This window comes from Myodes glareolus, chromosome 11 (assembly GCF_982192425.1).
Source record: "Myodes glareolus chromosome 11, mMyoGla1.1, whole genome shotgun sequence".
Classification (NCBI taxonomy): domain Eukaryota; kingdom Metazoa; phylum Chordata; class Mammalia; order Rodentia; family Cricetidae; genus Myodes; species Myodes glareolus.
In genome coordinates, this window is record NC_142036.1 from 56953322 (window position 1) to 56964709 (window position 11388).

The 11388-nt window shown below is 42.2% G+C and overlaps 1 long non-coding RNA gene across 2 annotated transcripts; it reads right to left on the bottom strand.

Moving 5' to 3' along the window:
* Positions 1-1396: 1396 nt before the first annotated feature.
* On the bottom strand, positions 1397-2559 carry LOC125387705 (uncharacterized). 2 transcript variants are annotated; one of them, XR_015739333.1, is made up of 2 exons: positions 2449-2559; positions 1397-1591 (listed from the first exon to the last, which is right to left on the bottom strand). It is a non-coding gene; the product is annotated as an uncharacterized LOC125387705 (long non-coding RNA). The 2 variants fall into 2 exon arrangements; XR_007227971.3 differs by having other exon boundaries at positions 2366-2539.
* Positions 2560-11388: the final 8829 nt, after the last annotated feature.

Consider the following 11388-nt stretch of genomic DNA (forward strand, 5'->3'; position numbering starts at 1 on the left):
TTCACACCCCGTCTCTAATGGGCCCTGTGTATTAATCTTTTCACAGCATATTATCAAGAACTTTCAAGCTTGTTTAAAAACAAAAGCAACTTCAACTTGTCAGCAAAAATGAAAAAGATGTTTTCCCCCACATACTTTTACTTGACAAAATATTCACAATATTCCATTGTTGCTGTTTGACAGCTGCCCTGCCCCATCTTAAAGCAGATATCAGGAAGAAATAATCAACTCTATGTTCTCTGAAGACAAGAACAACGACAAGCGTGTCCCACGTATTGAAAGTTCCATGCACAGTTTTACATCAAACACAAAGTCATAGCTCAATATAATAAACCCCTCCCCCCAAAACTCTACGCAGGATATTTTTAATTTTTGCACAATGGATAAAAATTATTACATTAAAAACATTAAAGATTAAGTAAGGAATAAAAGCTTTAAATACGAATATTTTGTTGGAGTGGGGCTGGAGAGGAGGCACAACTGTCAAGACCACTTGCTGTTCTTGCAGAGGACCATGGTTTGGTTCCCAGCACTGGCATGGTGGCTCACTGTAACATGGTTCCAGGGGACCCGATGCCTTCTTCTGGCCTCTGTAGGCCCTGCGTGCCTGTGATGCCCTTATATGTAGACAAAGCATTCATCTGCATAAAGTAAAAACATGTTAAGAAAATAATATTTTGGGGCTAGATAGACGGCTCAGAGGTTAAGAGCTCTTGTTGCTCTTGTAGAGAATGTGGGTTTGATTCCCAACACCCATGTGGTGGTCATAACCTTCTGTAACTCTAGTACCAGTCAATTCGGTACCCTTTTCTGACCTCTGAGGGTATGCACCTGGTGGGCATGCACATTCAGGCAAAACAGTCATGCAGAGAAAATACAAGTAAATACATCTTAAAAATATTTTTTTTGAAAGAAAAGTGACGTCATTGACATAGGGTATACTTTTGAAGTTCAGAGATAAGAATATTTTAGACAACTCATTTGCTTGAGCTAAGTTGTTTTGCCTGGCTTTTTATTTGTTGGTTTTTATTTTTTATTTCGAAAGGTCATTTGAGGTGCTGGGGTTTGGATTGAGCCTATGGCCTGGCACGGGCTGAGCACATTCTCTATCCTGAGCACAGTTCTGTTTTTGACTGAGTGCTGTTTGTTCAACAACTAGGAGCGACTGTGTCATGAGTCTGTTTGGTTTTATGCAATAAAACCAGAAATCCAAGCATGGTGATGGCACATGCCTTTAACTGCAGCACTTGGGAGGCTGAGGCAGGTGGATCTCTGAGTCTGAGGCCAGTCAGGTCTACAGAGTGAGTTCCAGGACAGGCAGGGCTACATAGAGAAACCATGTCTTGAAAAAAAAATCTTCCCCAATCACATCCCCACCCTCACAAAACCCATACTGTTTTGTCTATACATGTTAGGATTTATTGTTCATATAGATCCGGAACTCCAGAGGCAGGCAGATCACAGCTTAGGTACTGCTGGAGGACACGGTCAAGGGTCCAGACTTCCACGGTCCTGCTGCAGCATCTACAACACATGACTTCTGTTCCCATCATCACAAGGTGGCTGTGGACCCGCCAGGCCTTGGATCTTCCTTATAAGGAGAGAGGAATGACAAAAAAGGGTCAAGATGATGGCTACTGAGTTGTTCTCTTTACTCAGAAAAGGACCAATTTCCTGGACATATAGCTCTTAGTCCAAAATTCTTTCCTTCTGTCTTTGAGGAAATCTAGTCTTACACTGTTCTGTTATTGCCCCACACAAAATGTAGGTAGTAAGAAATATGGAGAACTATACTGGGCTGAGGTGTCAGGGGGCTTGTTAGAAAAACTTACTACAAAGAAAGAATAAGAAAAAACAGACATATTTGGTCTTAAACTTCCAACTCTCTGTTGCTCTTGGAGACAGCGCCATACATGCTATCTTTTAGCCTTAGAGTGGAAACAAAAGCATTTAGGCAAATGGACTAGAGTTACTAAGAGTGGGTTAGACTGGAAGTAGGCAGGAACTTCTTAACAGAGAGTAAAAACCACAACGAGCAATCTATGCTTCTTCTCAGATGAGATGGAAATCTTATCCTACAGAAATGTTTGTAAAGGTACATGGGGACACGTGAGCAGGGATGTTAAATCAGCACTATTGGGAAAAGCTAAAGTTGTGAAAAACTAAACGCTATCAATAGAGAAGTAACATTTTAGTTTTTTGGTACGTGTGATCTCTGTGTGCATACACGTTCCTGAGTGTGTACATGAGGGTGTGCCTGTGTGTGCACGCACGTGGAGGTCGAAGGTGGAGGTCGGGTGTCTTCCTCAGCCACTCCCCACTTTATTATGTGAAGACAGGGTCTCTCACTGAACCTGGAGCTCACCAACTTGGCTAGCCTCGCGGAGCAACCCTCGCCAGCAATCCTGCTTCTGTCTCCCCAGAGCTAGGATTCCCACCATGTCTGACCTGATTTGTGAGTGCTGGGGACTGAACTCAGGCCTTCATGTGGGCATGACAAGCATTTTAGTCTCACTATGCTCCCGTCCTTCCCTTTGGAATGGAAGCGTTTACTCTGTGCCACTGTGGGTTGGAAATATGTAACTTGCTTTGTGATGTCATAGGGACTTTGTGACACCATAGGGACTTGGTGGTGTCATAGTTAAGAGACGGCCTGTGGCTCGGAGGAGACTGCACTTACATTTTGAAGAGGGGACTTTTGAAGTTGGACTGAATGCGTTTGGTTTATGAGATGGTCACAAACCTATGGGGATGAAAGTTATACCCTAAAATCAATGTTTGGGTGACAAGGTGACGGCTAGTGATGGTTAATATTGATTGTCTATTTGAGGAATCTGTAACCACAGAATGGACGAGCGTCTGGACATTCATGTGAGGGATTATAAAGGAGAGGTTCATTGAGGTGGGAAGGCTCACCCTAAATGTGGAGGTCACCGTTCCATGAACTGGACTCCTGGACCAAATTAAAAAGAAGACAGCTGAGGTCAGCATTTGTCACCCTTTGCGTCCTGACTGTGGAAGAGATCTGACCACCTCTTCCAGCTCCTCCACCACGCTTTCTCTGTCAAGACCAACTGTATCCTTTGGAACTGCGAGCCAAAATCCCTTCCTTAAAAAGTAGAAATTGAGCCGGGCAATGGAGGCGCATGTCTTTAATACCAGCATTTGGGAGGCAGAGACAGGTGGATCTCTGTGAGTTTAAAGCCAGCCTGGATCAAACAGCCTTAACAAAGAAAATTAATTAAAATTAAATTTAATTCTCTTTGTCTCTAGCTCTACCAAGCTAGTTCTAGGACATCCAAGGCTACACATATATAATCATTTTTTTTTTTTTTGTGTATGTGCATGGGCATGCCTTGGTGTCCCTGTGGAGGTTGAAGTACAACCTGCAGGGGTTGGGTCCCTTATTCTACTTTGTGGGTTTCACAGATCCAGCTCAGGTTGTCAGGCTTGGTAGACACCTTTATCTGCTAAACCATCTCGATTTTCCTCTTTCAGTGGATTTTGTTAGACATTTTTGTTACAGCAACGAGACAAGTAATACAAATATCTAACAAACCTCTTTTTGTATCTGTATCCTGACGCTTCTGTTTTTTTCCAGAGAGTTCTGATTATATACCTGCTTGCCAAACACCATCTGAAGAGATTGGGAGAGTCTCTGAAACAATTTTTTTTCTTTTTTTTAAATTGATTTTTATTGAGCTCCCCTCCCTGTCTCTCCCCTCCTCTTCAACCCTCTCCCAAGGTCCCTATGCTGCCAATTTACTCTGGAGATCTTGTATTTTTCTACTTCCTATGTAGATTATATTTATGTAAGTCTCTCTTAGTGTCTGTATTGTTGTCTAAGTTCTCTGGGATTGTGGTTTGTAGGCTGGCTTTCTTTGCTTTATGGTTAAAAACCACCTATGAGTGAGTACATGTGATAATTGTCTTTCTGTGTCTGGGTTACCTCACTCAAAATAATGTTTCCTAGCTCCATCCATTTTCCTGCAAAATTCAAGCTGTCGTTATTTTTTTCTGTTGTGTAGTACTCCATTTTATAAATGTATCACGTTTTCCTTATCCATTCTTCGGTCGAGGGGCATTTAGGTTGTTTCCAGGTTCTGGCTATGACAAACAATGCTGCTATGAACGTAGTTGAGCCCATGTCCTTGTAGCACGATTGAGCATCCTTTGGATATATACCCAAAAGTGGTACTGCCGAGTCTTGAGGAAGATGTTTCCTAATTTTCTGAAAAATCACCACATTGACATCCAAAGGGGCTGTGCCAGCTTGCATTCCCACCAGCAATGCAGGAGTTGAAGCAATTTCTTACTGGAGTTTTGGAGCAGGAAAGCAATATAGCGTCCGTGATGCATTTTACTGTACACTAATTTCCTTTTATTGCAGCGTTCTGTTTCTTGCTACCACATTCCTCTGATGTGGGAGTCCTCTGTGTGCTGTCATTACCATTAATGAATAAAGAAACTGCCTTGGCTTGTTGATAGGGCAGAACTTAGGTAGGTGGGGAAGATGGAACTGAATTCTGGGAGGATGAAGGCAGTGTTGGAGAGACCATGGATCCACAGCCAGAGGCAGACGTGCTGAAACTTTGCTGGTAGGCCATGACCTCGTGGTGATGCACAGATTAATAGAAACGGGTTAAATTAAGATGTAAGAGTTAGTCAATAAGTAGCTAGAACTAATGGGCAAAGCAGTGATTTAATTGATACAGTTTCTGTAGTGGTTATTTCGGGGCTAAGCTAGCCAGGCAACCAGGATGAACAAGCAGGCGCTCCTCCAACAAACTGGTACCCATGTGGCCAACTAAATCCATGTAAAACCTGAGAGGGTTTGAAAAGGAATTCTAGACAAAAGAAAAGTACAGAGCTGAATACAGCTTCTTACCATTCGCTGGTGGCTTGCTGCAGCTCCTTTAAGAGAAGTTTTCCTGATTCAACAGTAGCAGGAAAAAAGCTGCATGGTTTAAAAAACGTGGTTTCCTGGGCTGTGCCGCCAGCTTGAATATTTGAATGGCATTTGTAGGCTTGGGTGTTTGTGTGCCCACTCAGGGTTGGAAGGAAGGGGCTGAGACCATGCCTATGGCTCAGCACTCCCTGCCTGGGCAGGTGGCAGGATCAAGTCTACTAGATTTGCACTGGCGGGAGAGCGTGGCAGATTCCCGCTGCCATATACAGAGATATTTCCAGGCTGCGCAGTGTGTTGCATGGCAGATTTGGCTATTACTCAATAAAAAGGGTTTATGTGTTTTACACTCATTCTCAGAGTTAAAGTGCTGAGTGTGGCTCTTACCTGGCGGCCTCAGAGCATCCATTATTTTAAAAGTGGAGAGAGATGGAGCCGGCATCCAGAGCAGCTGCAACCAAGCGGCTTACCATTTTAAAATTTCTTCAAGACAGTGGAGAATCACAGATAATGCAATAAGGACAGATTCAGATATAAAAGAACTCTAAATGAGTCACAGTGTTGGATAAATGTATGTAGGCTTGGAAGAGAGAAGAAAAAGAGTATAGAAAGTTGAAAAAGAAGTAAAAAAAAGTCTTTAAAGAGACAGAGTACAGAGAGTCATAGATTAAAAAAAGTAAAGAAAAATAAGCCACATAAAAATGGAAAATTCACAGAGTCTGAATTATGTATATTATTCTATTTTCTTTGAATTTTTTGAGTATGAAGGAGTTAAGTACAGAGAGACTTTTCATTGTATGGGATGCTAAGTTAAACCAACATAAAGGTATCTTGATTCTAAAATTTGAGTTTAAGGATATGTTGCTTTGGAAAGGAGATTCTTCTTTTGTTTTCACAGAGGATAAGAACCTGTGGATTGCTAATAGACCAATATGGTTTGATAGACCGTGAACACCCTCAAAAAATTACTTCGCCCAACTGCTGACTGAGATGAACCTAGCACACAGGATACACCATGAAAGACCTGATTAGCAGCACCCCCATCAGCAGGAAGCAGTATGGATAGAATTGCACCAATATTCCCAAATATTGTTTATAAATGTTCTTTTACATTTAAAGGGGGATATGATATAGATATGAATAATTTGCATTGGTATGGATCTTGGTTTATTGATACAAATTTAAGGTCAATTTTATTATATGTATATGTATTTCTAATCTTGATTAAGGTATTGTGATTGTGTAGCTCATTTAAAAAATGTAAAGTGTAATTAAGAAATATAGGTTAATAGATAATCATCTATAATAGTCAGGCTTGTAGTCATGTTAGTTAGGTTTTCTAGCTATATAGAATTTTATTTCAGTTAGACAGGTATTCTTCAAATCTTTCAGAGACCTTCAGAATATGGCATTTAGAATGTTTTAATAACTTAGGACTTTTCATGACAGTGAGACACGCCTGCTCCTGGCAGCACCAGTTACTTCAAGAGGAAGATGGGCATCAAAGAGGCTCCTGATGGAGTTTGCTAGCCATTTGGGCAAGTGTAGTATGAGGGGCAGGCTTGTTGGGGTTTCTGTCCCACCCAGTACCCCAACAAGCCAGCAAGTCCCAAAGAGAAATCACACACAAGACTCCATAAGGTTATAAACTGATTGGCTCATTAGGTCAGGCTTCTTGTTAACTCTTATAACTTATGTTAACCCATTATTCTCATCTGTGTTAGCCACATGGGCTCAGTACCTTTCTCGGTGTGACAGCTTACATGTTGCCTCTTCGGTGGTCTGTACAGGAAAATGGCTGAGGAACCTCCTTGCTTTCCAGAATTCTCCTGTTCTCATTGCATCATCTCTTCTTCCTGTCTGGTTTTCCCACCTATACTGCCTGCCTGGCCAATCAGCGTTTTATTAAAATATGATTGACAGAATACAGACAATTCTCCCGCATCATTTCCCTCTTTTTTTTTTTTTTTAAACAAAGGAAAATACCCACAGTCCATTTGTTGGGAATGTGGGCGTAGTATTTCAGGCTACTTCCTGCTGGTTGGGGGCGCTGATAGTCTTAAGGGGACCTAAAGAAAATTTAGAGTTATAATCAAGTCATGACTGGAGTATCCTGTGAGTCTTGATCATCTCAGGCAGCAGTCTTGAATCTGTTCTGGATGTAGAACTCTGTCATCTGGGCCATCTGTTCCTATCGGAGATTTTTCAGGTGGCCTCCCTTGGTCAAAGGTGATTATTCTTAACTCTGAATAAATCCAGAGTCTCTCGTTTTCTGTGGAAACAAAAGCAAAATCTCTTCTCCAAAGTAACATACCTTTTGACTTCAGTTTTGAAGCCAAGGTATTTTCAAAATTCCTATCTTGGGTTAGTTCAGCAGCATTTATAAACAAAAGTCTTTTAGCAGTTGTTGCTCCTTCCTCAGCAATCAAACAATTTAAAGAGAGCATAATAGCATACAGTATGAAGATTCTCTGTGCATTTTCCATCTTTATGTGGCTTTATTTTAACCTCTATTTCTTTTATTTTTACTTTTACTTTTTGAGACAGGATCTTTGTATATCTTTGTCCTGGAATAATACTGTAGACCAGGCTGTCTTTGAACTCACAGAGATCCTCCTGTCTCTGCCTCCCCAGTGCTGGGATTAAAGGTGTATGCTACCACACCTTGAACTCACAGAGATCTGTCTCTGCCTCCCAGGCATTGGGATTAAAGGCGTGTACTACCACACCTTGAGGTCACAGAGGTCAATCTACCTCTACCCCTTGAAGTCACAGAGGTCAATATGCCTCTGCCTCCCAGGCATTGGGATTAAAAGTGTGTACCACCACACCCAACTACTCTCTTTCTTTCCTTTTAACTTTAAGAACTTTAACTTTTAGCCTGCATATACACACTGTAAACCATTTAGAGGTTTTCTTCCTCTTTGAATCTCTCTTTACTGTATATTTCTTTTTCTGACCATATGAGTCTTTAATTTACTAAGCAATATGGAGAGCTAAGGCTTTGACGGCTAGATCCAGCTCATTCCTTAGCTTTTCAGCCTCAAGGCTGAGGTACCAGCCAGAGCTGTGTTCACTGCCACAACTCTATGGCGTTTCAAGGTCCTTGCCAGCAAGCAAGCTGCAGCATTCTGCTCACAGACCACACTCAGTCGGACCGCCTGCCTGAAAGAGTCAGAGTTTGCCCTGGCAGGACAGCCCAGAAAGCCAGCATTTTAAAACAGCGCAGCTTTTTTCCTGCTACGGCTGAAAACCAAAAAGCATGCATTCAGCTTTTCATCAACAACATTTAAGTGTTTTGTGGCAGGACCTCTTTAAAGAGCTGCAAGGTTTTGCAGCTAAAGCTGAGTCAGGAAGCCTCTCTCAGATGAGAGCGCTTGCTTGCCTCTAGCAAGCAAAGTAGACCTGAGAAATTGCTGCCACCAAGAAGCCATGCTTTACTCTATTCTTTTCCAAGCTTTCTCAGGCTTTCTGTGGATTCAGTTATCCACGTCTGGGCACCATATGTAACATGAGGGCCGGCTTGTTGGGGTTTCTGTCCCACCCAGTACCCCAACAAGCCGGCAAGTCCCAAAGAGAAATCACACACAAGACTCCATAAGGTTATAAACTGATTGGCTCATTAGGTCAGGCTTCTTGTTAACTCTTATAACTTATGTTAACCCATTATTCTCATCTATGTTAGCCACATGGGCTCAGTACCTTTCTCGGTGTGACAGCTTACATGTTGCCTCTTCGGTGGTCTGTACAGGAAAATGGCTGAGGAACCTCCTTGCTTCCCAGAATTCTCCTGTTCTCATTGCATCATCTCTTCTTCCTGTCTGGTTTTCCCACCTATACTGCCTGCCTAGCCAATCAGCGTTTTATTAAAATATGATTGACAGAATACAGACAATTCTCCCGCATCAGGCAAGAAACTGCTCTTGCCTGGACTGCTTAACTGGACATGCAGGATCCACAGAGAAATGACTGCTGAACTTGCCTAAAAGTGAGATGATCTTTTGGGGTTCCTGCTTCATGAAAGAGTCTGCGAGACATTCTGCAGGATACAGAGGAAAGTGACTGAACTGTCTTTGAAATTTTCTGCTTCATGGAAAAAGTTTACTCAATACTATGGGCCTGTCGGCTAAAGATGGATGTCCCAACGGTACATAAGAACTTTAGGTGACTGTCCAGGCAGCCAGATGTCTCTGTCAATTCTAGAGTTTTGGAATTTGCTTACAAAGTATTTCCTGTTTAATTAGGTAATATTATATCCTTCTGGAGTCTTTGATGGAGTTGAAGAATAGATAGATAGTCATAGTTTTCCTTAGTTATGATAAAAGATAAAGTAGATATAAATATTGTAACTGTAATTTTTATTTGATACATGTTTTATTATATGTAATTAGCCTTCCTTTTTATTAAAACAGAAAAGGGGAGATGATGTGGGAGTGCCCTCTATGTGTTGACATTACCATTAATGAATAAAGAAACTGCCTTGATCTGTTGATAGGGCATAACTTAGGTAGGCAGGGAAGACAGAACTGAATTCTGGGAGGAAGAAGGCAGAGTTGGAGAGACACCATAAATCTGTGACTGAAGGTAGACATGCTGAAACTTTGCTGGTAAGCCACGACCTCATTGTGATGCACAGATTAATAGAAATGGGTTAAATTAAGATCTAAGAGTTAGCCAATAAGAAGCTAGAGCTAACGGGCCAACCAGTGATTTAATTAATACAGTTTCTGTAGTGGTTGTTTTGGGGCTAAGCTAGCCAGGCAGCTGGGATGTATAAGCAGGCCCTCCTCCTACACTCCTCTGACTCTTATCTAATTCTAATTAGATTCCATCCATGCCTTCATCGAGTATTGCCTCACATTCTTGCTTTTTTCCCATCTCCCTCCTTCCCATCATGATGGCGAGGTTGTGGTGTCCAGTTCCAATGGACACATCTACAAAACACTCCTGTACCTAAGGCTCAGGGAACACTGTGGAAGATGGGGAGGAAAGGTGTAAGAGTCAGAGGATCAGGGAGTTTGCTGTGAGATTGTGTCTTCTAATGAGGTCAGAAGTGAACCCATAAAGCCTGTCTCACCAACACGGCTGCCCAAGTGTGAGTTGAACAAAGATGACACCAGTAAACGTGTCAAAGTGGATAGTGTAGGCCTCAGCCCTACAGACACCCGAGGAAAGCTGGGAGTGGGAGAGGTGGCCCTCCCCAGGGAAGAGCACACCAAATGGTTATCCTGTGCCCTGAAAATATATGTACATAATCATTATATAGACTTAGCAGGGGTAATATATCCATGCATAAATACACATTTATGCATGCAATAACAATGAGTGAAAAAGAGGTTATGAATTTGAAGTAGAGTGGAGAGGGGTAGAGGGAAGGGCTTGTGGGGAAGAAAGAGAAGTAAGAAATATAATTGTATTGATCTCAAAAATTAAAAAAAACTATTTAAAAGAATACAGCTAGGTTTAAAGGTGTCTCTGCTCTTGCAATAGCCCTGATTATACTAAGCAGCCCAAATGGAACCCATCAGGTTACATATGATTAAAAAAAAGATCTGAAAATAGAAAAGAGGACTAGCTAGGGAGAGATGGTGTCTGGCATTCTTTGGCTGGTGGAATTTTTATTTAATTTTTATTTAATCATATTTTTCTTCTGTCCTGTATCGCGTCAGATCACCTGCCTCCTAAGGATACTTGTCATTCATTTAAGGCACACACACAGATAATACAGCAGAATCCCCCACTCAAATTTCTTAGCCAAGTCTATGAAGCCTTTGTCATACATGATGTGACTTACTGGTTCCACAGGTTTGGACCTGATGCCTTTGAAAGATGTCACCAACCTTCCAACAGATAAACATGTGACAGGCATGCAATGCCCTCAGAGCCCTTCTCCCACTGGGCTTCCTGTCCTAGATAAGCCTTGTAACAGAGTGTGGATCTTCTCCCTGCCATTAGGGTGTCTTTTGTATTTTCCTGGACAGTGATGTGCTGGCAGAAGGAACTCAGATTTGTTCTTCACGTTGCCAGAGGCCTCTAACTTTTGAGTAAAGCCCCAGTTACCAACAATGGCAGACTAGAGGATTTTGGTTAATTGCTTCAGCCCCCAGAGGTAAACTGAAGGGCCTGTGTTGGGATTGGGCATCACCATGTCTCTGTTAAAGAGAAATGTACTGTGAATTTGAGACTCAACTCTCCTTCTACCACGTGGGTCTCGGGCACGGAAGGAGGGCAGTTAGGCTCTGGGCAAGTATTCCTCCTAGCCTAGTCTCTTGCTAGCCTGAGAAATACGCTGTATTCTCCCTTCAGCTTCAGAATGTCCCATTTACTTTGGATTCAAGGACAGCAGGGTTCTGATTGCAGAGGGGCTCAGAACCCTCTCACCCTGAAAGTTCTTACTGCTCAACTGTGGAATAAAAGACAAACACCTCAAGGTTCTGGTACCCTTAGTTTTTCACTGCCTGGAGGCCTCAGTGGGGAGGACC